The sequence below is a fragment of the Onychomys torridus genome, chromosome 7 (assembly GCF_903995425.1).
Source record: "Onychomys torridus chromosome 7, mOncTor1.1, whole genome shotgun sequence".
In the NCBI taxonomy this organism is placed as follows: domain Eukaryota; kingdom Metazoa; phylum Chordata; class Mammalia; order Rodentia; family Cricetidae; genus Onychomys; species Onychomys torridus.
Genome location: NC_050449.1, coordinates 100498471 through 100524743, shown reverse-complemented (window position 1 = coordinate 100524743; position 26273 = coordinate 100498471). Strand labels below are relative to the sequence as shown.

Below are 26273 nucleotides of genomic sequence, written 5' to 3'. Positions count from 1 at the left end.
GCATGCACAAATGGACAGTGTCCAATCCATGGACTGTCGGTGCCTTAGTGGCCCAGATGTCTTACTGACACCATCTGCAGCACACAGGAACTCGGAGCTTTGTACACATGACCTCATCGACCATGACCTTCTGAGGGAAGGCCTGGTCCTAATCCCCCACTTTCTAGAATTCTTAGGGATGAAAGAACGTGTGCCAGTTTGGGCAGAGCAGGCCAGCCAGACCTATGGGATACATGCCATGTGGTGGGGACCTATCAGTGGCTTGCTTTCTTGGGGAGCGGGGCAGGTTCTCAGCCTTGCCCACCCTGTAAGGTCCCTTCCTTCATCCATCCAACTCTGCTTCCAACATAGCGATAAGATCACCACCAGAACAATGGAAAACAAACCCTAACCCCTCACCCAAATTCCAGCAACCAAACAGCCAGCAGCCAGCAGCCCCTGGGGTGACCAGAGCTGCAAGGAAAGAGCCTTGAGGTTGTTGACAGCAACAGGTTTCCTGACCTTTTCCTCACAGGCCACACACACACACTACATGAGCAGATGAAAAAAAAGATGGATTTGTTCTCTTATAAAAAGGTCAGAACACATGTAACAGGGAAAAACTCATCGGAGCAGAGGTCTCTCTCTGCAGGGGGGAAGCCGCTTCTCTACTTCTGGGCCTCAGGCCCCCAACGCCCTGGGGGCCACACCAGCTTGGTTATTGATTCCTGAACCTGTCCATGCCACCTGGGAAGGATGCTTTATGTTTCAATTTCCCAGGACAAACAGGAAGATATAAAGCATGGCCTGGGATGGAACAGGGAATGGGGGCAGCAAGACCATAGCCCCATCTGGTGTCCCCAAAGTGTGACTTTCAGACCTCACAAGATTCCCCAGAAAATGCTGAGTCCTTAAGGACTGGGCCCCTAAGGAAGACGCACATGCAAAACACTTCCCTAAGGAAGACACACATTTTCCTGTAACTAGTATGTTACTCCCCACCCCCCAAAAAGGGAGTGGGGGTGGGGGACATTTTTAACATTAAGAAGAGATTATTAGCTTGGAGACACTTCTTCCCGGGGAACAAAGAAGGCAAGTGTATCCACAGGTGGCCATCAGCTTCACTGGCTTGATTGCTTTAGCTTTAGTGGGAACTCCAGTCCATACAGAAAGAGTGGGTTGCGTCACTAGTGTCAATGGAGTGAGGGACAGGAAAGGGAACTCTGTGGCTTGGCATATATTGTTGGGGTCAGCTTGATTTCCATGGGGAAGTGGACCCTCTGAAGGGATTGACTCTTGCAATGGGCTGCTTTTTAGGAGGGCCGAGTGTAGGCTTGGATAGCCACACAGGGCTCTAGAGGTGTCAGGTGCCTGACCTACCTGGTCATTCCATGACCTCTAGGTATGCCCGCTGAACATTTGCTAAATAAACCAGTAAATCCAATAAACAGCTTTAGGTTGGCATTTGGACACAGACTTCAGAGTCTCACTGTAGCTAAGTGCTTTCTACCAAGGCGCACTGAGGTAAGGGTTGGGTCTCCTGCACGCCAAGACTGAAGGGGCTCAGGCTGTGGTGCTGTTTGGCCCTGCCTAACCCCTTGAGGGTGCCAATGACTGAGAACCTCTAATTTTGTATCTCCCTGCCCTGCCTGAACCCCAGCATGAAACTTGTATATCTCTGCAAGGGAATTAGTCCCTGGTGAGCCAGGGGGACTTTCGATCATTTAACCAGATTTGCTTCTTTTAAGTTCTGACCTAGTATATTCATCAAAGTTTCTCTGAGCCTTTACCAAGCCACACAGACAGCGTCAGGGGAGCAGGGCATTATCTGAGTTCCCCATGGAGCACACTGGGACCTTTGTCCCCCTCATTAGGCTACATCTGTGAGACAGACAAATGTAGCCTGCGTGTATGTGCTCGTGGGTGACAATGCTGTCCCTATGACACCCGCAAGCTGGAGGCCCGAGCTCCTGAGGCTCAGCGATTGTCCTCACATGAGATTTGGGCCACCGCTCTCACTTCCCTGGCTCCAGCTTCTCATCTGTAGAATGGGACCAGGGCCCTTCAGGGCTGTGGGGACATGGACAGAGTGGCTCTGGACAGGGGGCAAGACATGGCCTCATTGTGGACACACAACCCCAGGTCCTGGATTTCCTTTTCCCTTGTCTCCGATGACCATTTCCTCTCCCTCCTCAGTGCATGTGACCTCCTAACCTCGGCTTGACCTGACTTATTCCCAGCATTCTGGCCTGATCTCTAAGCTGGTGCTGCCACAGCAGAGACCCAGCACCCAGAAGAGCGTCCTCATCCAAGCCTACCAAGCTGTACCATCCCTTACAATGGTCATCCCAACGATGACTCTTTTCTTCTTCCCGACTAGACCCTTCCAGAGCCCCCAACACCGACTTCAAACCTCTGTACCCACAGTGTCTGCCATGAACTCATCCATCCTACCCAACATAGGCCTACGTCACCATGTTGGTTCCTATGTCTCTGCCAATGTTTTCTGGGTACTCGGATCATGCTTCCTTCCTGGTGCATTTTTCTTTAAATTAATTCAAAGTTTCTGCCATAGGGTTTTGCTCGGTAGCCTGGCTAGCTGAAACTCACCATATAAACTGGGCGATCTTTCTGCCTCTGCTTTAGAGTATTGAGGTTATAGGCAGGTATGTGCCACTACACTCACATCAGCCCTGTTACCATGTTTCCTCCCCCCAACCCCCAAAACAGGATCTCTCTGTGGAGACCTGGCTGTCCTGGAACTTAGTCTGTAGCCCAGGCTGGCCTCGAACTCACAGAGATCCACCTGCCTCTGCCTCCCAAGTGCTGGGGTTAAAGGCGTGCACCACCTACACCCAGCTTCTGGCTGCCATTTTTAATAGGGCTGTCTTAATATTACCGCTCCCCCACCATACTGACTTGGAACACTGTCCCCTTCCACACTCAGGCCCCACACCATTGTTTGTGTTGTCCCCTGTGCCTGAACTGCCCTGATGTCCCCTTGTCCTTTGGAACTGGTGTTTACCCATGCCCTTCAGGAAGCCTGTTCTCTGAGAAGCAGGGGCCCAGAGTCCTTTGGGGCTGCCATCACTGTGAACTGGGTCTGACTCTATCCTAGATGTTACCCATCTGGGCAGGGACTTGATTCACGGATCTATGTCATCTCAGCATTGGACATGGGCCAGCTCAGCCAAAAGGACTAGGTGAGCACAGGCTTCTGTGGTGATCACTGGGGTCAGAGGTGGGTCAGGAGGTTCCCTAAGGGGGCTATTGACTCAGAGGCTCTGGGTTTCCCTGAAGACAGTACAGGGACCCAAGATGACACAGGAGGGGAGATGCCGGTAGGGTGAGTTGTAGTCTAAGCCCAAGTGTCACCTGGTACCATGCAGAGAGGATGACTGATACTGTCTCTCTAGGATCTCAACCCCACTCTTGACACAACGGTGCCACCTGCCAGCCCCATCTTGCCGCTGTCAAGTCAGTGATGAAAGGAAGGAAAGGTGCTGGAGTCTGTTGGAATATGAAACTGAGCATGTGTGCTCACACACACCCCATCAGCTCAGGAGCTGGGTCCTGGGGGAGTATGAAATCCCTGGGAAGCAGACACTCTTGCCCTGGTCCAGGACCAGCACATTCTCCTGACATGCCCCAACCCCCATATCTACTCAGATGTCTCGAACATTCACTGTGGCTCACGGTATCAGGATGGGCCTGAGGGCTCATTGGCTGGATTGAGGGTGAAGGGTGGTGGCTTCCGTGGGAAGGCATTAATGTGGCTCTCTGTCCTTCTTGCCCTTAAATGTTTACCGAGCACCTCCTGTGTGCTTGGCCTGTGCTAGGCATGTGCAGGCCAGTGAGCATGGCTCTTCTGTTGTGTGGCCCAGCATCAGCAAGGTTTTCTTCTATCCCACCTAACTCCTTCCAACTGCAACTCAGTCTCGCTGACCTGAACACAGAACTTGCCAGTGGACGCTCACAGTAAAAACTGCTTGGGTTTGAAAATTCACTGGTGGAATGTAGGGTGCTAGAAAGACCCTCTGCTATGGAAAGGATTCCTATCAGGAAGCTGAGCCTGGGCCACCAACCCCAACTAAAGCCTAAGCCCTCACCCAGACACCAAGCTCTCTTCTCACAGTGTTATTTTTATACTTTTCCCTAAAACATAGCCTGAGCAGGCCCTTCTCAACTCTATTAACATTAGAAATCTAATCAGTAATCAGGCAGCTCATAATTTTCTGATTAGCTCTGATTAGGCCCAACCTCAGGAGAGGGAGTGGGACAGTGAAGAGGAAGGTGGGGCTGGACAGGCATGGGGAGGTGCCTAAGGGGGCACTGGCTGGGCTGAGGGTGGAGGGCAGAGGGGAGGAGCCCCAGTCTTATTGCGGCCTGTTGTGGGGAAGAGGCATAGAGTGAAGGTGGTATATGCTGGGTCAGAGGGGCTGAGGGCTCAGAGAGCAAGTACAGGTTAGGCCCAAACTTTCAGAACTCTGGATAGAGACAGGAGCTCAGCAGGTGGATCACAGGCAGAGTCGGGCTTGGCTAATGGCCTGGCTTCTGCTGTACCTAGGTCCTTCTGAGTTTGGAATCCACACAGGTCCCAGGCAGAGCCTTGAGTGACAGTGGCAGTGTTCAGAGAGCTGCAACATGTGATATGGACCTGGGCCACTTTTGCTGAGCACACCACAGAGAGGGCCTGGTTGGATGATCATCACTTTTAATGTGAAGGCCATGAAGTTGGGGCCTACTGGCTCTGCAGCATATTGGAGGAGCCAAGGTCTGGAAGAACTGCCAGCCACCATGCCGCTTAGGGACAGACCTGGGTACAAACTGAGGCATACTAGGCCAGGGCCAGTTTTCTCTCTTATCTCTGCCCTCTGCTACCTTTCTTTCTGGCATGCTCAGATGGACATAGAGTTTTGACCAAACCAAACCCTCTAGGCCTGGCCTTGTGGTGCCTATCCTTGGCTGACCATTAAATCCTTCAATTCACTGCATTTCCCTACAGCCCCGGGTCCTTTGGAAGCACATACTGGACTTGTTTTCAGGTTAGGGTCAGGGTGGCCCTGCACTGACCCTGTGGTCTGGGATCACTGCCTCTTGTAGACTGTACCAGACAGGTGACCTTTGATAAAATGCACGAGCCTACTGGAAGAGATGTGTACAGCTAATGCCATGCAAATTGGCACAAAGGCAATCAGTCTGACTCCAAAAGCTGCCCCACAGGCCGCAGGCTGGCTCATTGTCTTTTCTGTCAATTTGCATCTCATTACCCACAAGGCTCTGCTCACTGGAGGTTCAAAGAAGATGGAGCCAAGCAAGCCCTACCGTGTTCTGCTTTCATCTAGAGCAGAGTCCACCAGTGGGTCGAGCCGCTCAGGACTGACCCAGAGATCCTCGCCACAGGGAGCCCTGCCACCTCCACAGTGGTACTGCCACACCCCAGCATCCCTCCACCTCTGCCAGCACAGTTGCTTCCCATCCCCACCAACATCACCATGCTCACAGTTACCTTTGTCACCGCCACCTCCCCTTCTTCCACCACCATTTCTGGTATCATCCCCGTCACCACCACAAGCCCCTTGGGCACTAATTTCACCCCTGTCTGCCACCATTCCCATAGATCCCATCAACTCTATCACCGTCGTTTCCATTACCACCTTTACTGCCAACATTGTCTTTATCGGGGCACCACTGCGACCCCACGGCTGCCTCTGCTATCACGTCCAGCCTCCTGGTGAGCACCACCACTGCAACTGACCCCACACTATTGCTTCCTACCACTCACGTGACTCTGAGAAAAGTACGATAAACATGCTCACTCTTTACTTGTCCCTGTTCTTCATTCAGAGGGCTAGGATGCCTGTGAACACATGAGCCAGGGACCAGAGACCTCATCTTCAGCCCAAACCCGGCCTGGATACTACGCTTCTAGCTGATGTCCCAGGAAGGAAGCACTCGGGTCGGGTGCTCATCCACTCAGGTAGAGGCCTTGGAGAGAATGGAGCTTAGTCTACACCCCTGGTTCCAGCAGAACCTTGAACTCCATGAAGAGAACTGAGCAGGCTGGGCACATGTGGCATGGATGGCTGATGCTGCTGAGTCTGGATCATCTCACCTCTAAAATGGGGCTTCTATCGGTTTGCTGAGAGACTGGGTGAGGGTAAAAGGAGGCAATGCTGAGCACCCCCAGCAGGCTCCCTGGGGGAGGATGTGATCAGTCTAAGCCAGGTTGGCTTTGGAAAGGAGGCCGGCAGGCACAACCCGAGAGACAAGGCCAGACCGAGGGGACATGGAAAGTGGTTCTAAGTGGGAGCCTCTGCAGGGACAAAGGTGTGCAGTGGAGGATGAATGGGTTTCTCTGAGCAGGGGAGGTGAGGTTGGGCAGGTTCTCGAGACCTTTGCTCTCCCCTAGCCTCTCTCCGTCCAAGGACCTGTGCCCAGGATGGTGGGTGTTGACCAGCATGGTCAAGCCTCTTCCACAGAGCTCTTCATCTCACTGATTATGCCTCAATTCACCCAATCCTTCCTCTCAGCCCTATGAACCCCAGTCAGTAGTCTCATTCTATAAATAAGGGTCCCGAGATTCAGAGAGGGCAGGTCACTTGCCCAAGACTACACAGTGATGGCCTGGCAGAATTCAAACTAGAATATGCCTTTATCCACACCAGTGCTGGCCTCTGACCCCCTGCCTCACTGGCAGCAAGACTAAGAGATGAAGCTGCACCGAGGTGAAGTTGGGGCTCCCCACAGAGGTCATCCAGAGTGGGAATCGAAGCTGTGAATTTCCACCCAGGGTACGGCTATGAGTGGATGCCCGAGGCTGCTCACTAGCCTTGTTGGCAGCAGCATGGGTACTACCCTGGACAGAAGGCTGGGCACCAGCTGGCCCAGAGGTCACGCTGGGAGCCTTGGCAAAAGTGACAAGCAGACAAAGGCCTGGAGGTGGAAGGCAGGGTGGGCACAGCCTGGCTGCCAGGTGGAAACGCCCAGCGTAAAAGCCACTCTGAATACTGGCTGCATCCCGCGGCTGCAATCAGCCTCGACACTTGGTTATTATGAGGAGTAAAGGCGGCCGGCGGGACAGCTGGAGCCGTGGCGACAACATTTAAGGCGTTTGTCAGAGCTGTGGGACACGGACTGCCAGGCGCTAATGGCTTCTGTGTGCTGCTGCCAAGTGAGAGGAGGGTGGGCAGGCAGAGGCGGCCTTGCTCCTGCCTGGGCCTCGTGCCTACCTCACGCTGCGTGGCCTCTCCACGACAGGTAGGGCCCACCTGGGCCTTACAGATGCCTAGCAACGGCCACATAGCCTTGGTACCAGCTGGAGAGGGTGGGGCGGTAGCTGTGCAGCACATGCCTGTCTATTTCAGGCATTTTTGCCATCTCCATCTCCATTCAGGCTTCAGCTACCCTACTCACTAGCGAGGATCTGGGAGTCAGTTCTCCACTATGTCATGCCCCAGAAAGGACTCCTAAATCCCAGATGGCTCATCTTCTGTCTCCTCAGTCCTTTGAGTGGGGCTTTGTGAGAGACAGGTCCTCCAGGTGAAGGACCCACACTGCACTCACATCTATCCTAACTGAGAAATTTCAGCTTTGGGAGCCTCAGTTTCCTTTCCTGTAAAAATGAGAAACCAGAAGCATCTATCTTTGATCACATTGACAGGAAAACACAGAGGAAGCCGGGTGAAGTGTCACGTGCCTATGATCTCAGAACCTGGAGTTCATGGTGAGGGATATGTGGGCCTGGAAGGAAATAGCTAGACCTGCATCAGGAAGTCTGCATCTGGAAAAACATTTCTCGGACCCAGCACAGGTAATACCTCTGAACACATGCTGAGCCCCAGCGAGGCTCCCTAATCCCCATAAAGCAGATCCATCCTCATCCCATTGTACAGATGAAACTGAGACTTAGAAGTACCCAGTTTTCAGGGCTGAGGAGATTATTCAGTGGTTAAGAGCACTGGATGCTCTTCCAGAGGATCCAGGTTCGATACCCAAATGGCAGCTCACACAACTGTCTGTAACTCTAGTTCCAAGGGACCCAATACCCATGGCAAAAACACCATTACACATTAAAAAAAAATCAACTCAGTTTTCAGTGATAGCTCACTGTGGGTAGAGTAGGGGTTGTTCCAGGGCATGTGCTGGTCCACACCCCCACTCACTGATTAACTCTAGAGATACTCTGAAGTTCCTCTTAGGAAGGGGATCTTCAGCTGGCTATGGATCATGAAGATGTGTAGGGAAACATCATGGATCTGGGAAGAGACCCAGGGGACAGGAGAAGATCTTGGTGGGCCCAAGCTCGTTCCTAGGGCAAAGACCAAAGCTGGAGGGGGCAGGAGGGTCCCTGAAGGCCCAGCGTTAGTGGCGCACACCTTTAATCCCAGCACTTGGGAGGCAGGGGCAGACAGATCTCCCTGAATTCAAGGCCAGCCTGGTCTACAAAGAGAGTTCTAGAACAGTCAGAGCTACAGAGTGAGACCTTGTCTAAAAATATATTAATAAAAGAGGGTCCCTCAAGAAGGTATATGAAGCTTTGTGTTCTGAACGAGGTCACCCAGGAGCTTTGAATCCCAGGAGACCTTTCCACTATCACTCTGCCTCCGGTACTCCTGACAGGCACAGCTTGGGACCCTCCTGGGCTGGGGTGCTCTGCTATAGTTTAGATGTTGATGTGATGATCACAGACCATTTGGAAGCAACTGTAGTGGTTCTGTCTTTTAAAATTTTGTTGTTTTTTTTCAGTTGTTTGTTTGTTTTTTCAAGACAGGGATTCTCTATTTAGTCCTTGCTGTCCTGAAACTCACTCTGTGGACCAGGCTGGCCTCGAACTCAGAGATTTGTCTGTCTCTGCCTCTCGAGGCTGGGATTAAAGGCATGTGCCACCACTGTCCAGCTTAAATTTTTGTTTTGCATGTCTGAATGTTTCTTTCGTCGGCATCTATGTCTGTATATCACATGGGTGCAGTGCCCACCAGAGCTAGAAGAGGGTTCTGGGTTTCCTGAAACTGGAGTTACAGACAGTTGTTAGTAGCCATGTGACTGGGAACTGAACCCAGGTTCTCCAGAAGAGCAACAAATGCTCTTAACTATCTCTCCAGCCCCCAGTGGCTCTGTCTAGATAGAGACCACTACCTGAAAGGGCCTAAGGCTCAAAGTCAGCCCCTCCGCACTAGAGGAACATGTAGAGCTATGGGCTGACCAGCCATCCCTGAACATCTGTAAAGGGCTTACAGGGAATGCTGTTGGCACCTTCATCCCACTTCAGAAAAGGAGAAACCCAAAGGGTGAGTTGCAAGGCTTACTTGGAACATGGTCATTCCCAGGGTCTGCTTCATTTCTTTGCACCCACATAAATAGGAGCTCCCCACATTCACCCATCCTCAGCCCATTCAAGTTATTAAAATGTATTGGAGGGCTCCAGGCAGCTGCATTCAGAGTCCACTGTTCTGCTAGGGCTCTACCTGGGATAGGGTCTTTCCCAGCACCCTGGGGCCCTATGTTGCTACCCTACTTTTAAGGTCACCTCCACAGGACAGCAGGGTCCTTGTGACTATGGTCTCTTGGCTCTCCATCAAGGGACACAGGGGAAGGCTGGGTTTGCGGCTAGCTGGAAGTGGGTGAGGGGCTTCATTTTTGTGACGATTACCTTTGTCATCCTGGGGGTGGTGGGCTTCAAGCTGAGAAAGAGGGAGTGTGGACATGTGAACATAGGTGAATGTATACAGACTTGGAAATGTGTACACTTGTGAGCACGGGAGAGCATGTACCCACATGTACACATACCCACATGGTATCCGGGTCTTAATATTTGGCCAAACAACTACCTTTGTGTCCTTGACTGTTTCTAAGGTGCTGGTAGATGGGCTTTCTTCTAGGAGTCACTAAGCCCTGGCTCCTAGACACACGGGTCTCAATCCTTGCCACCGAGGCCTTCCTGGCCAAGTGGATTTTCCCGGCTAGGGCCCACTTGGTTCCCACCCAGAGGTCCCCTCCTCCAATGTGACCTCAATCTGTCCACTGCTTTTCTTCTCTCCTGGCCTTCGTCCTAGCCTCTGATCATTTTGTTATCTCATCACAGCAAACACCACAATGCGGAATAAATGAAAAGATGACCCTGAGGGCTGCTCTTCTTTCTTCTACCGACTAACATTATTTATGGTGCGGACTGGGTGCCAGAGACTCAGGAAGGGTGAGTGGGATCTGGCCCCAACCTCACAGAACTCACAGTAGGGGGGGTGAGGGTGTGTGTGGGGTGCTCCCACTTATCTTAATGCCACCCCTCACCCCAGTCATGCGCGGTACAGCCAACAACAAAGAAACCTAGTATGCTGACCCCAGGTGCCTCTGGAATCCCCACACATGACCTCCACAGCCACAGGTGGTGAGGCATGGGGTGGCAAGGCCAGAGCCATTTGTTCATTTCTCAGAAAAGCAGCTCCAGATAAAGTGCTCAGAGTCAACCAAGATGGCAGGAGAAGGGTCTCTGCCCAGGCCAGGCCTGCAGCTCCATACCTGTGCCCACCAGGGTGGGCAGGATTTACAACACAGCCTGCAGCGTCTGGTGGAGCCTGGGATCACACTGAAGCCAAGGTGCCAGCCCCGAACCCCTGCTCGCAGTAAAGGTGGGTAGAGCTGAGGGCACCATCCTGTGAATCCCAAATACCACCCCTGAACAAGCTAGACTGCGTTCCCAGGAGAACTGACCTGAATGTCTTATCTCTTCTGGTTAAAATACAAAACCCTGGGTTCTCTCTTAGCTTTTGGGGGGCCCCAGAGTCAACCTGTCTACTCAGTTAGGCCTGGTGCCTGATCCTGGCCCCAGCTTCTTACCTAATCCCTTTGCCCGTTTTTATTATTCATATTGTATAAAAAAAATCTACATGTTGCCAAATGAGCTGAGAAATAAACCCAATTAAACTGTCTTTCCTCCACCAGCCAGGCAGGAGAGGCTGCTTGGTGAAGTTGGACTGACTGTGGGGCCCTGTGCCGAGCCGCCACCCCGACTAGACAGGCAGGCCAGCATCTGGCAGCCGTCTCCCTGGAAAACGAGATGCTTCTTATTGAGATAACGAATCGCTCCATTTAGATCCAAATTAACCTCCCCCAATTACCCCATTCTCTACCACATTTCACCAGATCGAAACCCCTTCTGCCTACACAGTCGAGTGCCCAGCCCTCCCCAAGGCCAGGTCATGTGCAATCCAAAGCCCCGGCATCTCTACAGCCTCAGCCAGACCAGCAGGCACCCTCCCCACAATGGGTCACGTTTTCTTTTCTTCCTTTCTTTTTTTGGGGTGGGGGTGGATGCAGCTGCTGCTCTAAGGAGTAGGAATTTTTATTTATTTATTTTTTTTAGTTCGTTCTTTGAAATAAGGATGCAATATGGGATCAATTTTTGATGACAGTGAAGTAAAAGGGGAAAATAGTAGCAATTTTCTCTTCTGAACATGCCCTATTTAATGGAAGGATGTCAAGGTGAAGTTTTATATGGAGGAGAGACCATGTGTTCCCAGGGACACACGGTCAATCAGAGATGCCGGGCACGATTTCAGCTTGAGGGTGGCTAGGAACCCCTCTCCATTCCCTAGGGTCTCCCATTAGGGGGTTACTAGGGGCCCAGATGTGGGGCTGGCTTCTGTGCCCCTTACCTGGCTCCACAATGGACCCTCCTTGCTTTGTGCCCTGCTGGTCTCGGTTTGCACCGGGATTCTAGAGCTGAGACCCCAGGGAATCCTGTGTTAATTAGGGTTATAAAATCCTGCCCAGCTGCTGTGGCCTTTATGGTAAACCCAGGGAGCGGAGCTTTAGTTGGCCCCAGCTTCAGGGTAGGGGGTGGGAAGAGGGTAAGGAGCGGGAGGGGACTGGGTGGAATCCCTGGCTGGCAGGGTTAGGATAGTCAGCACAGCCAGCCTATTGTCTGGAGGCTCTGGATGGGGAGGTGGGGGCAAGCAAGGGGATGTTCACAGAAGATACTGGGGGGAACTGCCACACCCCCACTCCACCAGTGTAAGAGATAATTCAGTGGATTCAGACTCTGCCTGTGTGCACTCACAGAGAGGTTCAGGTCCAGGGCAGAATGGACCAGCAGTCAGGGCTTCGACCTTGAAACCCACCCCCTAACTAAATTTACCAGAGCCCATTCAAGTCTGGGGTGCTCTCCAGCATCTGAATGGCACCATGACCAATACTGACCTATTCCTCCAGAGGTCTAGTCTCCTGTGGCCATATATCTTTCAAGGCCTTCTTCCCTTTGCAGTAGGGGGCAGAAATGAGGTAGAAGTAATATACCACAAGACAAAACAATGCAGACATCAGATTCACAAAGCCACTCCAGGCATACTGGACCCCCACAGGTCTGCACAGAGCTGTGGTTCCAAAGACATGTGCTCCATAAACACACCTCAGCTGAGTTAAGCCCATCCAGAGGACAACTTTGGTGACACACAGGAAGAAAGGTGCTGGGTTCTTTCTATTGTGCCCCCCCCTGCCACCCACAGACCCACTAAACACAAGCAATTTGTATCCCAAATGTCACCTTCTAAAGTCTTTGCCATAAAGTCAAAGCTGCCCCAAAAGGCTGTGCTCTCTCTCCTCCAGAGAACCTGCTACACAGAACAGATATCAAGGGATGCGCAGGGCAGGCCTTGATCCAAAATGTCTGCAGATTCAAGGAGGGCATGTAGGGGCCGCTTGTCTCAGCACCTGCCGGTCAAGAGACGCCACCCAAAGCCTCGCCTGCCACCGCCTCTGCTTCCTTGGCTGTGGCTGGGCCTCAGAAATAATTAGCAATTCTGCTCAACAAAACGCAGGCCCGATGGGATAATAAACTCCAACATCTGTCAGAAGAGCGAGCTCCTATGGAATTGCCAAGAGAAACATTTTTCTCCTCATTCAATTCACATTTAAATCGAAAACAACCCGGGCAAGTCTGCGCCAGGCCGGCGGCGTGGGGCTCCGGGAGCCCACAAGCTGTTCTTGGGCCTGCAAAGAGGCTTCGACGAGCGGCGATCACTCACTCAAATTAACAAATCATTTTATTTAGAAATGAAGAGAATGTGTAAGTGACGGATGGCTTCAGGGCCACTGAGGAGAAAGGAAAGCCAGCCACTGGTCCCACACAAGGTAGGCAGCGCTATGTCTCCCTAGCAGAAAGGTCTTCTGGGGAACACAGGAACTGGCACTCTCCATTTTCACAGCTGCCCAGTAAGACAGACAAGCTAGGAATCACATCGCCATTCTAAGGGGGCACACTGAGGGTCAGTAAATGCCCCGGGTCCCTAGTTGAACTTGATGGTTTGAAAAGGACACAGGTATCACTCTGAGGGTGCTAGCCAGGGCTGGCTCTAATCCAAAAGGAGCCTCCTAGGCCTGCAATTCAACCTTCCGGCTGTAGGGAGCGCTATGCAGAAAGGCAGGAGCCTTGTGGGACTTCAAGGTTGGATTTGGATATGGAAGAGCTTTGCCGGTTATACTCCTGTTACAGGAGCTCCAGGCACTTGAGTTCCAGGCCCAGGGCTGCAGTTAGACCATTTTTACACTGAAGGCTATACACAATTGGATTGTCATGGGCCCTCTCATGTATGAGAATCTCTGAAGGCCAGCTACCAAATACCAAATAAAGACATACTGCTGGTAACAAGCTCCAGACCTTGCCAGACCCCTCCTTAGGGCTCTACCTGTCTCCATTACACCTCCCCTGAGGACTTGGGAAGTGCCTGTACATTAACATCAGGTCCCTCTTTCAGGCTCTCACAGGACTTAACTTCAAACAGGCACAGTAGCCTCCTGTGGAGGTGGGGGTATTTTTTTTTCCCTCTTTTCAATCACAATGGTCTCAGAGCCCAGTAATTATTTCTTAAATAAACAATTGAATGGATGAATGTAAGGGCCTTGGCTGCCTAGACATGTGTGAGGCCGGGGACACTGGATGTCTGTTTATTATGATACATTTTTATAGCCTTATCCTTCTGCATGGGCCATCCCTTCATTATTCCTCTCATTCCAGTCACTGCCCAGGCCATTTCAGCTTAGTCCTCCTCATTTTCCACCCCTGTCACTGTATGGCTACAGCCCACTTTGAGCCAACACCCCCACCCCCACCCCCACCCCAGTGCTGGGAACTGAACACAGAACCTCACACATGCTAGGCATGCCCTTATACCACTGTGCTACAGCCCCAGCCTTGGACCAGATTGTCTCAAGTCAGCTGGGATCTGGTTCCTCTTGGTTCTTCCTTGGGCCATGGTTGGGCCTCTTGAGGTTGAGGGCATGACCCACCTTTGAGAGCTTCCTGGCTGGAAATGTCATGAGCTATCAAAACAAATCTAGAAGGTAGAGAGGGGCTTGCAGAGGACAAGAAGACAAGATGGGGTGAAAGGGATGTGCCGTAAGAGAAAAGATGTCCAGGAAGGCAGAAGGAATGCTGGGGCTGATGGTGAGGTCTGGGGCCTACCGGAAGTGGAGACTGTAGGCACGGGTTTTATCTGTATATGGTACCCAAACCAAGTTCACCTGGAAATTTGTACAATGCCGTGTGGTTGCAGCAGGAACCTTGAAGGAACAGAGCTGTGCCTTTTCTCATCTCTCCCAGCTCCCCAGACTTTCCTAGCATGCTTGGGGATTAACAAATGAGCAGAACTTGGAGTAATGGGGTTCAGGGAATACGCTACAGTGGGGGAGAACACAGCCTTCCCCAGTTGGGGAATTAATGGGCCCCCACAGAGGAGCGCGAAGATGGCGGTGCTGGACGAGGCAAGGCCGGACACACAGGCTCCTTTCCTAGACTCTGCCATCCCTAGAGCCACAGCCTACCTGTAAAGGAAGCAGGTACTGCCTGGGGCTCAGCAGGGCTGAACCGCCAGCACAGGCACACAGTAGGTGCTCAACAAGTCTTCAAGAGTGACCTTTGCCTTCCTCAAGAGGTTGCCAGGATTCGGATGCCTGGCCTCAGTCCTGAGTCTGAGGTTCAGGGCTCCATTGCCCTCTGTTATTTTTCCCTGCACTACCTCTTCCTCCACAGTCCCTTCTGTGTGCCCTTCCTACCTTCTTTATTTGTTTGTTTTCTTTTTTGTGTGTTTATATTTGTGGGGGTGAGGGCAAGCCTATCTTCCTCAATTCCTTCTCTGCTTTATTTTTTTTTTTCTTATGGAACCTCAAGCTGACCAATGGGCTACACTGGTTAGCTAGCAAGCTCCAGTGATCCCTCTGTCTCCACCTTCCTAATGCTGGGATTACAGGTGTGCCAGTGGTCTGAACTTAGGTCCCACACTGGCACAGCAAGTATCTGGCCAGCTGAGCTATCTTCCCAGCTCCTGTTCATTTTTTTTTTTTTTTTGATAAATAAATAGCTCAGGCTATCCTCAAATTCCCTATATAGCTGAGGATGACCCTGAACTTCTAATTGTCCCGCTTCTACCTTTCAAGTCCTGGCATTGCAGGCGTTGCTGCCATGCTTGGTTTCTGCCTTTTCTAGATGGCCCACAGGTTTCTTTACCCCCATTCCCATGGTGATGGCTCCCTTAACACTCACTTTCAGGCTAGCTGGGGTGGTCTCAGGGTCTAATAAGCAGGGGCCATGCAGGGTGTCTCAGGAGGGATGTCCAGGGCAGCCTAGAAGGCGCACGCGCACGTGTGTGTGTGTGTGTGTGTGTGTGTGTGTGTGTATGTGTGTGTGTGTGTGTGCGCGTATGTATGTGTGTGTGTGTGTGTGTGTGTGCGTATGTATGTGTGTGTATGTGTGTGTGCATGTATATGTGCGTGTATATGTGTGTGCGTGCGTATGTATTTGTGTGTGTGCATGTGTATGTGTGTGTATGTGTGTGTGCGTGTGTATGTGCGTGTGTATGTGTGTGTGCGTGTGTGTATGTGCGTGCATGTATGTGTGTATGTGTGTGTATGTGTACGTGTGTGTATTGTGTGTATGTGTGTATGTGTGCGTGCGTGTGTATGTGTGTGTGTATGTGTCCGTGTGCGTGCGTGCGTGCATGTGAGAGAGAGAGAGAGAGAGAGAGAGAGAGAGAGAGAGAGAGAGAGAGAAATTCTAGCTGAGCCTCTATCATAGCCCCTTCTCTGGGCTTCCTGGCTGTGTCTATTTCCACAGCTTCAGGCTGGGGCAGGAGAGGGAGGTGCAGGGAAGGGATTGCCTAGTATGTAATCCTTTGGTAATGTGTCTGTTCCTCTCCTGGCTGGGGCCTGCCTGCTTGAATTCTGAACTTCTAAGCATGTGGGGCTTCCATGGGGACGGCTTCTACCTTGAGGGTGGAGAAATATGACCCACTGGGAGCATCTCAGGGTTGGACATAGGTATCCCTGGGTAAATCTGTGAGTTTATGACATGGTGTGGGGGAGTACTAGGGATATGGGTGGTGGAGACTCAATTCTATTTCCTGGGCTAGGGAGAGCTTTTGGTAGAGAGTATCTATACCCAAGTTCTCTAGAGATACAGCCCAGGAACCGCTTAGGAATCAGCAAGCACATTACGGTTTAACCCACTGAAGAACTTTTGAACAATTCGAATCGTGAAGCAGGGAGCTGGAGACATGGTAGCATCTCTCTCCAGAGTTAGCATAGATTAACAGGTCACTTGCCTGGGAGAAAGAGCTGTACTAGCCCCCTCCAGTTCTATAAATTAAAGATTCTGATTTGGTTCCCTGATGTCAAGGACCTGTATCTCCAGCATCCCTGGGGCCTTGATCTTGTGAGCCAAGATCTGACAATGTGCCCCTGAGCTCTGAGTTGGCATTTGACATGTGATGCTTCGGTGACCTAATTGGTGACCTTGAGTCCCATGATACCAGCTCTGGGCTGTAACTTGCTTGGTAGGTTTTTCTTTAGCTTGCAACCCATAGACTCACATATGACCCTAAGGCCACCACAGCTAACAGCACCCTCACAGAGAAGCAGGGGGCCCCTCAGGGAAGTCCTGGCCTGTTTAATGGGCACATGCTGTGTCCCCGAGTGACTATGCAGGATGTAGTGGTACACACAAGGCCTCTAGAAGCTCCATTTTGAACATGACATCCAGGTCCTTAGAAATGATTCCCCTGGCAGAGCTGGGAAGCCACAGAGAGGGGTATCCTCCTTGGGGCTAGGGCCTGGTTCCTAGGATCCACCACTCAGACCCAGACAGGCCTGACTTCCACTCCTTGCCTTCGCCTATCCTGCCTTCTAAGAGGAAAATCACGGGCAAGTAAACCTTGAAGGGAGAAAGGAGAATGTTTTTAATTAAAAGTTTAAGAGAAATCACGTCCCGAGGGAATCACAGCAAGAAAAGGCAGGGAGACGAGGGGCGGGGGAGCAGAAAAGTAGGCCACACCAGCTAAGGCTCCAAGCCCAGTTCTACCAGTTACTCCGTGCACTGCACAGCATCGGCAGGCTGGGCCCTGTGCAGTACAGCCTCAGTTCTCCACCGAGGAATGGGGATACAGGGCTCAGCTCTGCCGACCAGCCTGGGACCGTTCTGAGTAAAAGCTTAAAGCTGGGCATGATACACGCATTAATAAGGCTAACACTCAGGAGACCGACGCACAAAGAACATCAATTGGAGGCCAGCCTGGGCTACCTAGTAAGACCCTGTTTTAAAACAGAATCAAAACAAAATCAACCAAGCAATTGGCTTCAGTTGGGGACTGCTCCCTCTGTCTAGCCCTAGACATTTCTGATCTCATGAAGATTAGGCTTGAGGCCTGGGGACATGCAACCCACTGTGGAGTTCTGCATGTATCTTGTCCACAGTCGATGGCTCCAAGGAGCCTCTTGTCTGAGAACTTATCCATCACCTCTGCCTACTGATGTTGTACTTGCTTACTACAGACTTGTCAATCACATACTGGGTTGTGGGTGGCACCACCACCATGTGCCTTACTAGACTGAGCCCCGCGACTGGGCAATGCCTGGGTGTGAATAAATGGGTGGGTACTCTTGGGAAGGGTCTGTGTAGTCTCTGTCTCCTGACATGGGAGGGTTCTAACACCCTCAGTGTAGCGGGGGGCCAGGGCCCTACACCTCAGGGCTAAACCACTGATTTTTTTTCTACTTACCAGGCTGGGGCTGGGATGTATTAAGGGGGGTCACTGCTTGTGGGACCCTGTGTGGAGGAAATGGGGCCAAAGCTAACCTATGAGATGTCCCTACACCCAGAAGTCTCTCTACCCCTTCCACCCTTTACTGGGAGAGGAAAAAAGTGAAGGGGCAATATGACAGATGCAATAGTTTGCAAAATGAACTAATTACACGGTAGTCACACAGGGAGATGAGATTAGCAGAGGAATAGTTGATAAAAGGAAGCCTGGGTGTGCACATGAGTGGCAGGAAAAGGCCAGTGTTCTTTGGAGACTGTGGACCTTGGTGCTCCTGCTGAGACTCGGAGAATGGGGGCAGTGGTCCCCTGAATTAGACCACAGTTACAAATCTGGGTTGTCACTACTATCCCCAGACAGTGGCTCACCTGTTGGCCTCAACTCTCCTAAGTGGCTGGGGCCCTGGAGCCTATCTAAAAGCTGGCTAGAAGCAGGGCCGTGAGGTCCCCAGCCCTGAGAACCAGGGCTTCAAGCAGTAAGCTCCAGAGAGCAGACAGCTCTGCTAACCTGCAGGCAGGAGTGTGTGTGTGTCCACTGCAAAGTTACCCAAGACCCTGGGATCTGAGACAGTCCGTGCTTTCACCTCCGCTTGCCCGTAAGCATCCCTGCTACACTCCACAAGCTCAGGCTTGCCTCCCAACGACAATGAGGAGGCATGCGACCATCTGAGGAAGGTGGGCAGGAGAGAGGCAAGTGCTGCCCACTTCCTGACATTCCCATGGATTCTTGGGGTTTGGCCTCACTCTGCAGCCCACTCCCATCCCATTTCTCTCGCCTCAGACATGTCAGCACCAGGAAATGTCCTGGACTCCCACCTCTTCATCCCACTGCAGTCAACCCACCCCGGCTGCCCGTTTGATCCGGAGAGCCCTCCCATCTTGCACAGAAGGCTGCAGGCCTTGAGCTCCTCTCCTGACACCCATGATGGCCTCCGCTTTCCCTCACTTCCAGTGTTGGAGACCAGGCACACCACTCACTGCAGAGCTCAGGCACTTAGCTCCGCCCCTGCTCTTCCCTCTTTCAGAATGTTTCCCCTGCTCTCAGAGGGGCAAGTTCCTCCTTGGCCTCAGTGCCACTTTTCTGTGCTTCCAAGCCACTGGGACACCTTTCCCGAGAACCTCAAAGTGAAGTGGAGAGAGCCACCGTGTCAGGCCCCATCCTCCAGAGGCCTCCACATCCAGTTTGTGGTGTCTCACTCAGAGGGAATCCCTCAGGAAACCCACCAGGTGGACTCTTAGAATCCATCTCACAGGTAGGGCAACCAAGCAGAGAAATGACCCCCCCCCCCCAGGAACAGAATGCCCCAAGGCTGACATGACAGTGTTGTGGATATGACCTCGCCTGTCTCTCTATCCAGGTGCCTTGTCCTGCCCTGGAGGACTGTGTTCCCAGTGAGTCATTCTCTAAGGCACGTTTCTGGAAAATCTACCCCTTCCCTGCTCTCTGGCCCTCTGTTCCCGCCTGCTTTTGAGAGCGAGCCTCAGCACTTTCTCCCATACAGTGACTGTCCGGTATGGACATCAGCTTCCCTGGTCCCCGATGGCCTCCTGAAGTCATGGTGTCTCGGTCCCTTGCCTTGCTTCTGCCTTACTGGCTGTCTATTCTTCTGATCACCTGCCTGATGCTTAGGCCTCTTTTAGGCTGCTGGACCTGGTGACTGGGGACACACAGGAGGAGGGGCCTGGGGTTATAGGAGGTCAGAGGGACCCTGCACAAAGGGCTAGGGAACCCTGCCCTTAGCCTCAGAGCCTTGAAGACTGCCTCTGTCTAGAAGTCTTGAGTTGTGTACGGGGGAACTTGCTTTCTCTGGTGCTAGCTGTCTGCCTCATCATACTTGGCATTCCTATGGACAAGGCATGGGTTGTGGGTGAGGAGATATCCAATAGTTCACTGACCCTGAGCCTGCCAGGTAAGGGCTGAACCCTGGGTTCCTGAGAGGCTGGAGGATGCAGCCTCTTATCTTCAGCTGTCTCCATAGCTGGGCTCCAGCTGGTGTTGACAGAGCAAACATGGATGACTCCCATTCACTGAGGAATAGAGTGGGCAAACAGAGGGAGGCTGTAACAAAGGGCCGGCCACCGTGACCAGCCTCCCAAACACAGTTCTCAGGCCTGTGCTGGAAGGTAGGAAGCACTGTGGAGCCAGGACATTGGGTGGCACGGAGGTGTGCAAGTTGGGAATAGGGTTCTTTGTCAAATCCCCCTGTAAGAGGGAGGGCTCACTGGGTGGGGCTGAAGGTCCACTTCCGGTCCCAAACTTTGGTGTTTCCTCTATGTTCATCCTCCTCTCCCTTCCCTGGCTAAGACCCCCTCTTCCTAGGTCCCTGAGACTTAGCCCCCAGTTCCACACATTGTGCCATGGATCACAACACTCACTGTCCCTGGGGACACAGCACAGCACCTGCGCAGGACAGGCAAGTACTTAGTACTCACTAACAGAAGCTGGGGCATCTGAAACACCCAGAATCCTGTGACTCGATAAGCCAGTCACGACCCCTGAGTCAGGTCTAGCACCCCGAGGTCAGTGACACCAACTTCTGACCTGGCACTTTCTCCCATAGGCACCCACCGTCCCCGGGAAGGTGTTGCCTACTGCAGAGCTCGAAGCGCAGAGACTAGGTGGGAGTCTGCTCCTAGTGCATGCCTCGAGAGCGGACCACGCTTAAGGATGCGCTTTATTCCAGAGATCCGGCAGTGAGTTCCGTCCCTAGCTTCACCTCTGCCATCTCGCCTCTTCCCTACAGTGGAAACTGAGGCACAGGCTGCATCTTCTGCTCACGCTCCTTACTAGGCCAGTGCTGGACTAGACATGGCTGAGCTCCCCTCCTCTGACAATGCCTCTTGTCTTCTAAGACTCAGTTTAAATTGCCACCTCCTCCAGGCTGTCATCTTAGACTTCTCAGTTCCATGGTGGCTAATTTGCCCATAGGTTATGGTCTGTCTCCTTGAAATCTGGGGCCCAGAGGGTCAAGATCACTGGCTGGCTCACTGCTACCTTCCCCAGCCCTCACACACAAGGATTTCAGAACAAAGGGCCACATGCTATTAAAAGTCAATTAAACTTTTCACTTCTGTGATCTTAAATTAGTCTGGTTTGTCCCTGTGGCACCCGTGGGTCTTTTCCTCTGCCTCCTAGAATCTCTCCATTCGCCAGCTAGGACTCCCAACCCCCACCAATCCCAGAAGAGTAGGCACAAGCAGAGGGGATTCTCCCCTGAGTCTAGGCCCTGTCTGGGGAGTGGAGTACAGCGGTTCTCCTTGGGCTCAGGGACCATTCCTCCATCTTGTCCGCCCTGCCCCTGAGTCAGGGCAATGCTTCCTGGCCTAATATATCCAAGCCGTCAGCCCTTCCCTCTGACCTTCTAGCCCTGGGAGAACTCAGCTACAGGGCGAGTGTGTTTCGTCTCCTAGACCTTAGGGATGTGGCACCCCAACCACCAGCCTCTTCCTTTTTGATTAGCAGATGCTGGGGAATGGCAGCGGCTCTTCCGGGCCTTTTTCTCTGGAGACCTCAGGTGAAGAACCTACTGCACAAAGACAATTTGAGACTAGGGGAGACCAGCTCCAAATAGACAGCCTGGTATTTCTGGAGGCCCAGTAGGTTGGAGTCAGCTGGGCAGGTAAAGATGAAGGAATGAGGAGACCCTGGGACCCCTGGGCCGCACTGTACCTGCACGGTCCCCTAATGATGGGAACTAGCTCTTGGCCCCACCAGTACAGCCTGGAGTCCTCCAGTGCATCTCAGGCTCTCCTGGCCATCCAACCAGGATGGAGGTAAGAGGGGAGGGCTCCACACTCCTGTTCACTGGGAACTGGGAACAGCGTATCTTTCTCTTCCTCATGCTGACTGGTTGACTCCAAGGACAAGGATGCTTGGGTGTGCAGAGAATGGTCATCAACTTCTACACACATTCAGGCCACCTCCTCTGAGGACCCTTCCCTGACCTCTATCCCTAAATGGTGGCTTAGGAGAAACCCCACTGCCACCTAGGCTCCACCATTCCTGCTCCACCCTCCTTCTGTCTGGCCACACACGTGAAAGGTGTTCCATAGATGCCCATTCACTAATCCAATGCCTCCTTATCCCCAGGGGCCCCCAGGCGGCTCCTCTGGGTGGCACCTTGCCAGGAAGCAGCACTGTTTGGGTGAGGGGAGAATAATCAGCTCTAAACGCTGCAATCAGGGAGAAAAGGCTGCTCAGGCCCTTGGCGCCTACGCGTGCGCCTAATTGGCTCCACGTGTCTGCAGCTCCTTTCAAGAGCGGGAAAGTGGAAGGGTCAAGATCTCTTAATGTTCGTAATGGAAGGGAGGCAGAAGCCACTGCCAGCCCCACATAAACACCTTTTAATTGCTCAGAGAAGGGTGGGCGGAGACAACGGGCGCTACAGACTCCCTTGCCTGTCAGCCCGCCATTACTGTGCCTGTTTTGAGCTCTCCAGAACTGGAGTCCGACCCCAGAAGCTGAGCTCCAGCAGGATCCGGAGCCACAGTCCAGCGTTTGTTCCACAGGTCTAACAAAGCTCCTACTGCAGGCCAGGCCTTGGCACATGACTTGTGGCCTGGATTCCCCAGGACCAACTTATTTGTTGAACCCTCATCCATGACTGCACCACTGGACCCAGCTGAACTGGCTTCTAGCTGCCTCAGTACCTGATCATTCCCTTTGCTGCCTCTTCCAGGCAGCCTTCCTGATTGCCCCTTTGGAAGGAAGGGATGTTTCTCTTTCTGAGGCTGCCCTATTCCCTCTGCACTGCCTGTGGGACATCTATTCATTATTGTCACATCGCTTGTTCCATCTGACCAGGAAACACTAGGCCGTACTTGGAGACACAACTGTTAGAGTGGCGTGCTACTGGCATCTAGTGGGTAGAGGTCAAGGATGCTACCAAACACACTCCAGTGTTTGGAGCAGGCCCTGCAAGGGCAGATCCAGTTCAAAGCGCCTGCCTCCGGTACTGAGGGTGAGAGGCTCTGCTTGAGACGAAGCTTTGGAGAGGAAGCAGCAAATGAGTCGGAATGGGGAGGAACCTTCTTCTCCTGACAGGGAGTAACCTGTCCTCAGGCCCCTGGCCTCTACCTTCCGCCCCTTTGAACACCCAGCTCAGAGCTCCATTCCTAAACAGACCTGGCCACACTGCCATCATGCGTCAGCTAATTGGGTTAAGTGGCCATTAGCGGCAAAAGCAGGGCGGCTGTGCTCAGAAGGGATTTTAATTTTACTCTTTAAATGACGCTAATTCCGCAGAGGCCACTGATGGTGGGGGTGCTGCCCACTGAAACCCCCAGATCCAAGGCTGGGGCTGTACTTCCCCTGCCCCACCCATGTGAGCCTTGTGGGGGCCCCTGGGAAGGACACTCATTGTCTAAGAAAGAAAGTGAGGGAAGAGAGATTTGTCCAAGGTCACTAGGTCATCACAGGTCAAGGACCTGTCAGAGGAAGCCAACGCCTCATCTTCTGTTTCCTCCATCCTGTTCTTCTCCAGACAGCTAATGCTACATGGTCATAATGGTGGTCCATATGGAGGTGCTGTCAGTTTGTACGGCCTGAGTTTCTAGGTTCTCGAGTCCCAGCCAGGCCTTACCACTGCCCCTGGCTTGTCTGAGTTGGAAGGCAAACGGACTTCCTGGAGCAGACTGTTAGTTTCCACACTAATGTGCACAGTAATCTGCTTTGGCCTAGGTGCCCTGTCCTGGGTGCCCTGACCCGGGTACTCCCATTCTCTGGCAATTAGCTCACCAAGCCATCATGCCCTGAGCCTTGCCTATGGGCTTATCTCCCACTTTATTCAAGACTTCTTCTCTAAACCACACAGCAAAGGTGCCAAGGATGGGTGGCAAGCAGCACAGCTTTCAAGGACACTGTCCTTTATGGATGACGGCTCCTGGAGTTGTGAAGCTAGAGGTACTGGGCAAGGAGGCTGCTCATGCCTTTAGTTTTATTTACGTTTCTGAGGCATGGCCCCTTGATGTTGACAGCTGGTTTTGAACTCTTGAACTCAAGCAATCCTCTTACCTTAGCCTCCTGGGTAACTGGCACTGTAGGCACAGAGAAGGAAGTTAGGGACCGAGAGGGAACGGTCTTGGATATGAAGGTAGGAACACAGCCTGTCCTTTCCTGCTGCATCTTCAGGTTTATCACATGGTTGGCCCTAAGTGACTATTGGCGACACACCGAGGGGGACATAACAATGAATAAATGACCGTCCCGAAAAAGGGACTGTGTGCCAAGTCCTCAGTCAAGAGGATGCGGACCTAACAACTGTGCTTCAAATCTGCCGGAGTTCTCATGGTGTACCATAGGAACTCAGGCACCTTCTTGTTCCTTCTGGGGCTCAAGGCACTAAAAAGCCCTGGCTCAAAGGCCTCATCTCCTCGGTAGTTGAAGTTTCAAGACAGGGTTCCCTCTGTGCATGTCCATAGTGGAGAGACTGGCATTATTCCTGAACCCGGGGACATTGCTTGCTTGTGTTTGCCAGGCCCTGAGCTGGCCTGCTTCTATCTGACTGGACTTCCGGTCAAGAAACAACTGACAGACCCTGATTGGACAATACAGTGAACTTGTGTCCTGCGGTGCTCAGCTCCCACTTTGCAAGCCCCAAATTAAGATTCAAGACCCCATCGAGGGTTTTCAATTGGATTACTGGGTGGGGTCCAGGGAGGGAGGAACATTGGAATGGGGGGTGGGGTCAAGACCCCGCCAGGCCCCTCCCCTCATTTGCACTCAGGCTGCACACAAATGTGGGAAGAAGAAAAGGACCAGAACTGATTAAAAGCAAATTTAAAACATAATAAAGTTCAAAGCTTACTTTGAACAATTAGAACCAAGGGGTAGGTGGTCCTTCTGTCCTCTGGGGTGTAGGGTGAGCCTGGAATCGGACTGCAGCAGAAGGAGGTGCTGGGACAGCAAGGGGTTTGCTTTAGTGCATGCCTCGGGACTGTGGGGAGCCACAGGCCAGGATCGGAGTCAGGAAGACCTGTGTTCAAACTCTGGTTCTCTTATGTCCGGGCCTGACACCTCCAAGCCTCAGCGTCTTCTTCTATAAGAGGAAGGGGCTAAGACTTCCTTTTGGGGTGCTATGAGAATGACTTGTGAAACACTGACCACATGAGTGCCTTTCCCCATCATTCTTCCATTGAAAATCATTTTGTATTTGGCACTGACTGTGTACCGGGGAATAGGCTGGTTCTGTTAACTCAGTGGAGAGGAGGCAGGTATCCGTCCCGTCTGTCAGGCAGGGATGAGTTTGTGGGGTACAGGACGAGAGTTGAATTAAGACTCCAAGCCCGTGGCCCCAATCTCCCCTGTTATTAGGGTTGGTTGTTCCTGTGTTTCTGAGGAGGATGGCGGGACCTGGGTTCTGGGAAGCTTTCACTGCCCCCATTCAGCCCAGCCCAGCCTCTACCAAGGTAACCCATCCTAAAATCTGTGAACAACACCTCCAAAGACTTGAACATGAACTTTCCCACATATCCCTGATGTCAACACTAATTTGGGCTGGCAAGCCAGATATGGTAGTATATGTTTGTAATCCCAGCTCAGGAGGCACGGGCATATGAGGCCAGCCTGGGCTACATACGGAAACCTTATCTAAAAAAAAAAGTTTGATCAAGACAGCCACATTCTGTAAACTGGGAGGGGCCAGGAAAACCAGGAAGCAGAGTGCAAACTCAGGGTCTGGAATGGGGGAGGGGCAAGGAGACGGAACAAGATAAAACATTTGGACACATTTGGGAGAGGGAGTGGGGTAGGTGTGGTGTGCTAGCTGGGTAGGTGAGCACATGGTTTAATGCAAGAAGAGAGACCTTTGATCCCTACAGCTGAAAACTGGCTCTGCCCTTCTGTGGCAGCCTGTCTTCCAGCTGACATCCCTTATCTGTGACCGGGAGATCCAGACATCGGGTGAGACCAGGCTCTCTAGGCACAGCTCTAGGTTTGCTGGGTCCCTAATTGTTGGGAGGTCTTAGAGCCCATTTTCCCTGGAATCAGAAGGCCAGCCCCACCCTCTTCTGCGAACCTAGGTCACACTGTGAGGGACAGCAGGGGTCCAGCTCCTAGAAAAGGGAACTCATTCTTTATCGGGGTCTAGATATGGAGGATCTAAGCTAGCTGCCTTGACTTGACTCTGGCCATAGTTGTGGATGGATGTGCGAATTTTTAAAAAACGGCTTTATTGAGATTTAATTGACATAGCAAATTCAGTCACATTAAACA

The 26273-nt window shown here is 52.3% G+C and overlaps 1 protein-coding gene across 2 annotated transcripts in view; it reads right to left on the bottom strand.

The window, feature by feature from the left end:
* Cacna2d2 (calcium voltage-gated channel auxiliary subunit alpha2delta 2) overlaps positions 1–26273 on the bottom strand; it is a 125298-nt gene that overhangs the window by 31463 nt on the left and 67562 nt on the right. The gene's annotated exons all lie outside the window — the stretch shown is intronic.